The sequence below is a fragment of the Cryptomeria japonica genome, chromosome 5 (genome assembly GCF_030272615.1).
Source record: "Cryptomeria japonica chromosome 5, Sugi_1.0, whole genome shotgun sequence".
NCBI lineage: Eukaryota > Viridiplantae > Streptophyta > Pinopsida > Cupressales > Cupressaceae > Cryptomeria > Cryptomeria japonica.
In genome coordinates, this window is record NC_081409.1 from 44,101,934 (window position 1) to 44,110,102 (window position 8,169).

Here is an 8,169-nt window from a genome sequence, read left to right on the forward strand (position 1 = left end):
CAAAAAAATTGAAAAATGTCCTGAAATAATTCAAAAAAATTGAAAAATGTCCTGAAATAATTCAAAAAAAAATTGAAAAATGTCCTGAAATAATTCAAAAAAAAATTGAAAATTGTCCTGAAATAATTCAAAAAAAAATTGAAAAATGTCCTGAAATAATTAAAATTTTTTTTTTGAAAAATGTCCTGAAATAATTCAAAAAAAAAATTGAAAAATGTCCTAAAAAAATCTCTAAAAATCAAATAATGTCCTTAAAAAATCCCTAAAAAATCATATAAAGTCCTGAAAAAATGAACACAAAAAAAATTATAAAAACTCGAAAAGCAAAAAAAAAAAAAAATATATCCCTTTTGTGCATAAGACAAATCACTGAGCATCCCTCCAACGACACGCAATCCAACACTACGCTTTACTATAAATCACGCATTAACAGATGAACTTTTTCAATCAAACCAGACATTCAAACTGATCAAAATTGTCATATCAATCAACCTCAAAATCATTTGTCCTTGTCTCTACTATCATGGGTCTTATACAGGGTGTGGTATACTCGAAACCAGACTGTGTCCTATCTTAGATGGGGTACCGCATTCCCTGAAACCAGAAAGCATGATCGTCCTATCAACACTTTCAACTTTTGACACTGAAGATCAAGATGTTTGTTTGACTTGTTGGAATTTGTGCATCTTGTCATTTACTGATTTATCTTCGATCATGTTCCTATGTTGCTCGATGATGTCATTGAGTGATTTAGAGTGACCGGGATGGTTCATGGTCCCTTTCTTTTTTTGTTGTGATTGTTGTTTGTCTGCAATGTGTCTGTCTTTTGCAAAAAGGGTTGCATTTCAGCTCTGGCCTTCAATGCCATGATGCTACACATCCATTTTGCTACATTAAAATAAAGGTTCTCACCTACAAAGTGCATTACTGAAAGCAAGTTTTTCTTCGTCTCTAACTGTCCTCTGTCTCATATCTTCTTACTAACATTTCTTCTGTCAGTTTGGATAGTCAGTTCGGTCTAGTGCTCTGATTTTTCCACACACATATGCTGCATCCTGCATCCATTTGGTTAGTACATTTGCATTACATCAAGCCTCACATCAAGCATTTTATCCATTTCATATTATAAATGCATCAAAAACACATAAAAAATGTATCCATACATGTTCCATAATGGTACATAAACAGTGCATAAGTCATCCATACATGGAAAACAACTATAAGTCATAACACATTGCATCCCATCGTATTGATGCATATCATATCATATATCAAAATAATATCGGAGTACAAAATTGGACTGTCTGTCCTAAGTATGGCCCGCAGGTTGACTACAAAATGTCAAACTACATCTATCTCTGTCATAAGGAGCATGTGCCTCTGTCACTGGGTGCTCCCTCTATCCTCCTCATCCCTGCCATGTCTCACAGATGATGTCCCTCCTAGTCCTGGCTGTGGTGGTCTCATAGGTCCACTCACCCCCATGCTGCTCAATGACCTTTGAGAGCATGCCCTGCTCTTTGTCCTCGATCATGCCCGATATGAAGCTGCTCTCTGCTCTGGTGGAACTACACTCTCATATAATGTCCTCCAATGGCATATCTCCTCTCCGGTCTCTACCAACATCTGTGCCATCTCACATGCACTGGCGTCCCTAATCGACCCAATGTACTCAATGACTCTCTGTTCTTCTTGTTGTGCCTGGGCTACTGCTATATCTCGAGCCGCTGTAAGTCTGGCTATCTCCACTCTGAACTGATCCTGCTCTATCCTCAAGATGGAATTCTATCTCTCTAAAGTCGCAATGTGATCATGCTGACTCGCTATGGTAGCCCTGCACATCTCCATCTCCTCTATCCTAGCTGTCTCCGACTCTATGGGTATATCCTGCAATGACTCCTGATCGGCTGAACTTGGCTCATAATTGTCATCCCCATCATCATCTCCATCCTCATTTTCCCTCTCATCCTCATCCCCACCCTCATCCTCCTCGTCCTCATCATCTCCTTCCTCCTCTCCAGCGAGTGGGAAGTCCTCCTGTCTCCTAGGTACTGGAATGTCAGGATCTGTCAATGGCACTGGCTGTCGTCGTGCAAACCATCTCTCATACTCCTCTGTCATCCCGACGTCTTCCACATCTGATCTCCAATCCCACTATCTCTGCTGTAGCTGTGTGAAGTTAGCATATGCTATGTGTGGCTGAATCATACTCCCCCACTGACTCGTCTCTCTGTGAGATCGGGCAAAGTGTGCAGTCCTCCTAAGCACATCTTGCCTCTCTCCAAACTGTCGTCTGACTCTCTCTGGTAGGTACATCTCAATCACTCTTTGGTGATTCACTGGTCGCCCAATCAGGTACCTCTCCTGTCTACAATATGGTAGCTCATCACTATCATCTGACCATCCAGGGAAATCACGATATGGCCTCCATGTGAACTCTCTCAGTCTGTCTAGCTCATGTCGCCAATACGATATGTATCCAAACAGACCCTGTCTCAATGCTCCCCCATAGTAGTACACATATGGTCAATGTGGTAATACCTATCTCTCTGCAATCAGTCGACATATGGCTATGTGCTCAAATTCCCATACCTGTAATAGTGTGACTCCACAGCTCAAGGTCTGAACTCCCTGATATGCTATTTGATGCAACTGGAAATACAACATAGCCAGTACACATGGTCCCCATGCATACATCGTCCCCTCTATCGCCATCCGCTCTAGCACTCTTCCCCATCCAATAGGGAATCCATGTCCTCATCTGTCCCCTGCTAGTAGGCATGCTATCACCACTGCTATCACCACATATCATCGATCATACTCTGATGCCATGGTCTCCCAGCCAATCTCCCTCTACGATATCCAAATCATCTGCGTCGCACTCAAATAATCTGCACAAAGCATCTCTCCCTATCATTGGGTCATACTCTATCATCTCTCCATGAATCAGAATGTGGAGGATCCGCCATACATCCTCTAGTGTCACAGTCGCCTCTCCAGTCGCCAGATGGAAAGAGGAGGTCTCCGAATGCCATCGCTCTGCCAATGCGGTAAGCAATCCTATGTTTGCCCTAATCTCGTGCATGAATGTGATATAGTATATTCCAAGTCCTGCTAATGTATATCTGTCTGTGCTCTTGAGTTTATGTCGTAACATGAAGCAGTCTGGTCGGTTCTCCCGCGTGATCAATGGATACTGTCGACTCTGCATCACAATTGGGGCACATTTTGTCAGTTTTAGGGTTTGCTCCTACGGGCTGCATTTCCTTGTTTCATGTCCAAATCAGGGTGTTTTTCATCTATTTTGACCTATCCTATTCTTATCCCCCCTTTTCGGATCATTCACATGCCATTTTTGACTAAATTAGGGTTGTGAGAGCACAACTACGCTTGTGTGATAAGTCTTGCGCCTGTGTAACACAACCTATGTCTGTGTCCCCTACAAAAGTGCAGAAGACCCTACACAAGCACATAATTCACCCTACACAAGCACATAAATCTGTTTCTACATTCCTTGTGGGCTCCGTAATGTCCCGCAAGCAAGTCAAATTCATAAAATTGAAAATATGGGTTTTTGAGATACATACCACTGCTCCTGCATCGTCCGGTCATCTGTATGTGTGTACACATTCTTCGAGGTGATCTGCCATTGGAATGTTCACCATCTCTCTGCAAGTGTCCTTTTTTAGAGCAACAAATCCTCCTCTTTGGCTAGTGCAAATGAGCAATTTTCACTCTCTTTGTCTCATTTATAGATCTTTGTCAGTGCATAGATGGATGTGCACCCTCTCTATCTTATGCTGGTCGTGGTCTTTTGCATCATCAATTGCTTGTCCTTTGTGTATCCGATCTCCAATTGTCGGTCCGTTCGATCCTATCATTTTGATCGATCAATTGGCCTCTTTTCTGCATGTTTCTGGCCAATTCCTTGAGGGGGCATGCGTATGTCATTGTCAGTTGTCTGGGGAATTTTCATTATCGTTCTTTGAAACAATGCTTAAAATTGCATTGTCTCAAAGAGGGGCAAAATGTAGACGTCTAGAAATGGTCAATGCTTGCGGAATCATACTTTAACATTTGAGCATTGCCTTATTTTAGGGTTTTTGCATCGCATTAACATTTCTCCTATGATTTGCACTTGGTCTTTATCATTTGCGAGCATCGAGTCTTTCTTTTGCATTCTTCATTTGTCTCGCTTTCGAATTTGGTCTTGTCGATAGCAATATTTGTCATGATTTTGGTCAATCTTATCCTGTCGTATCAATGTGCAAGCTCATTTTGGACATCGTCAATCCTAATTAGGGTTTTGTCCTCTTATCAATCTTGTCGTTTTGCAATCTATTTTGTCATCAATCCTTGTCTTCTTGTCAATTTTGTCATTTTGCGATCGATTTGTCATTGATCGTCGTCCTTCTCAATCATGTCAATTTGGATCAATTTGTCATTATTCCTCGTCAATTGGCACATTTATCAATCAAATCGTTTGTCAAGCATTGGTCCTTTGTCAATCAGAATCATGATCAAATTGAATTGATATCAATGATCCTTTGTCAAGACCTAATTGTCGTCCTTGCATTTCTAATTCATCTTCTAAGGTTTTATGATTTATTCATAAAATCTTGTTTGTCATTTTCCCTCTAGGATTAATAATTTATTTATCTATCCGAATTCTTCTTGTCACAATTAAATATTTATTTAATTGGCTAATTAATTCCTCCTCTCTTTGTGAATTAATTAATGAATGAAAAATTATTAATTAATTTACCTAATTTTCCAATTTACTAATTTCTCCTAAATCCTAATTTGCTAATTTTCATCAATTTCTAATTCCTAATTTCCTAATTTCTATTTCATCTATTTTTCAATTCTCTCCTATTTTTCTCCTAATTTCATGGGAATGACATTTCAATTTGTCATAATTTGTCATAATTGACAATCAATCAATTTTGACATAGAAATTTGTCATAATTTTGTCATGAATTATCAATCAATCAATCTTGCATAGAAAGTGCAAATTTGTCATAATTTGTCATAAATGAAATTCTTGATTTGCAATTTCCATTCGAATCTCTTCATGCTAATTTAATCTTTTCTCCAATTTGTCTATAAATTGGATGAATTTCTTCAATCAAGGTCCTTACCTAGTTGAATCAATCACGCTTCGAGTATTCTTGCGCTACAATCTTGTCTACTTGCTTTCATATCATGCTTATGCACTAGTAGGTGAGATCCACAAACAAAGCTATTTGAAGAAGAAAGAAGGACAATGGAGCCACATGAAGGAGACATTCAAGTCTTCATTTGGTTTTCTTAGTTTTCAATCTTGAATTGATGTCTTGTTTTCATGTCTTTATTGAGTGTGTTTAGGATTTATCATTGCATTTGAGCTTTTGTGATTGAGCTAGACTAATATTGATTTGCTTTGATGATTTCCACATTTCCTAGCTACAAAAGTCAATGCCAATGTCAGTAACGATGCCATTGAGAACCCACCATTTTTACTTAGTTTGAAGATATGTGGAAAGAATCTGCATAATTGTTTGGTAGATTTAGGTGCTTTTAGAAATGTAATGTCATAATCTATATGTCAGAAGCTTGGTCTCAACCCGGTGCATGCAAAAAATAATATAGTACAATTGGACAAGACTGATGTCAATGCAATTGGAGAATTAAAAGATGTATACATCCACTTTGGTGATGATCCCCGAATATCCCATTACATCGATATTAAAGTGGTGGATATTCTAGAGGTATATGGGATGCTTCTTAGTAGGGATTGGTCAAAAAATTTGGGAGGCTAATTCTCAACCTATTTTACATATTTATGGCTTCGATGGAAGGGAGTGAGTAACCAGATCTGAATTGACAGTGAACCCAAGTTGAAAAAGTTGGTCATTGATTATGGGGCTCCCACTGAGGTGGCATATGTTGAAGTGAGTCTAGGAGTCTATAGAGTAAATGAAATCCTCACTTTCTCTGCACCTTCCATTCCCTAGTTATGTCAATTAGATATGACTGCATATAGAGGGCGGGTGAAGGATTGCATTACAACAGTAAAATAAGGGATTTATTTGCTGGAGGATACTATGAAAGTACAATATTTTATGTTCACAAAATGGTGTTGAATACATCATGAGGAGTACTCGAAGATATCCTGTGTCCCCTATTAGAATGAGGTTATGAAGTTGATGAGCCCAGTCCCATGTGAGGACACTACTTATTTCATCAACATGGAAGAAATTAAAGTTCAAGTCATGAGGAAGTAATACTCCAAAAAATGGATGTTATAATAGAAACTTCTGAGCTAGAACAATGCAACAAGGAGATCTTCATGGTTGATATTTGTAAACAAGAGAATGAGGATATTCTACCCAAGTAGGAGAATGAAGAAACTCAATCTCAAGTGCAGCCTCAAGTAGAATAGTCCACTCCCAATACCCTTGAAGTACTCTTGCAACCTATAATTGAACAACCTTAGGTGTTGCAAGACCTTAAACTCAAGGGACAACAACCACCTTTAGAAAATAACATGATCATTGATCCTAAGGCAAAGAATGTAAAGAAACTGAAAGATGAAGTATGGTTTCTAAAGTTTTATGGTTCTAGATCCAAGCAAGGTAGTGGAGCAGGCGTTGAGTTAACAAGTCCCAAAGGGAAAACATTTCTAGCCTCCTATCAACTCCAATTCTCTTGCACTAATAATATGATGGAGTATGAGGCCCTAATTAGAGGACTACTCTTTACTCATAGGAAGGGAGCCAAATGCTTAAGAGTGCAAGGAGATTCTGAATTGATGGTTAAGAAAGTAAGAAGCCAATATGCATGTCACGACAAAAGGTTAGCAACATATAGGAATAGAGTATGGGGGTTGGTTGAGGATTTTGATGCTTTTAATATTTAGCTGGTTCCCAAGAAAGTAAATGGGATATCAGATGCATTGGTTGTAGCAACAAGTACACTGGAACTATTGAGTCAATCTCCTTTGAAGAGATTTTTCGTAGAGTTGGTCTCCACACTTGTTGTGCCCGATAACATCAAACACTTTCAAGTCTTTGAGGATGATACCCATATTATAGATTTTCTTTCTAATTCAGGGGATTTTGAAGAACAAATCATTGATGAGAAGGATAAATTAGATGATCTTGATGAAGGGGGTGACGAAGAAATCATAAATTTGCCTATGAACGTCATTCCCAAAGGTATGCTCACTCTAGAGAGGCTTTTTGATTCCGATCCTAGGGTAAAAGAGAGATTGAAAATGGACTCAGATGCTGGGAAATATGAACCATATAATATTGGTCTAGAAGGCCATGAGAAGACAATATACATTGGGAAGATTTGTACTCCCAATGAAAGAGAGAAAAATTTTCAAATCTTAAAGGAGTACATTGATGTTATAGCATGGGGATACGAAGATCTAAAAACTTTTGATACATCAATCATCACTCATTTTATACCTTTGAAACCCAATATAAAGCCATTCAGATAGAAGCAACAACCAGTTAATTCATTGATAGAACCCTTGATTCTCAAGGAAGTTCAAAAGTTGCTCACTGCTAAGATTATTTTCCCAGTACGTCACTCCACTTGTGTTGCCAACTTGGTGCCAATACGGAAAAAGAATGGGGAAATCCAGCTTTGTGTTGATTTTCACAATCTCAATAAGGCATCGGAAAAGGATAATTACCCGCTGTTAGACACAATGCACCACTGAGAGGGGGGTGAATCAGTGGTTCTCAATCTTTTCCCTTTAACTATCCTATGTGAGTATACTGGTTCTCAGATTCTAACTCAATGTAGATTTATTGGTTAGAGGAGAGACCACCACAAAATGCAAACACACAAAAAGGGACATCACATTACACTAGTATGTACGAGGAAATCCCAATATGGGAAAAACCTCAGTGAGCAATGCTGCTAGAGTCTACTGCTCCAATCTAGCTTCACAATGAAATATGTTACAAATTTTAGGGCACCAACCCAAGGAGCTACAACCCTTGATTTAGGGCACCAACCCAAGGAGAACAAACCCCTTCTTTAGGGAACCAACTAAAGGAGAACCAACCCCTGATTTAGGGCACCAACCCAAGGAGCACCAACCCCTGCACTGAGTTACAACTTAGTGATCACAATGATGGCATCTAATACAAAAGTGGTTATATTGTTACA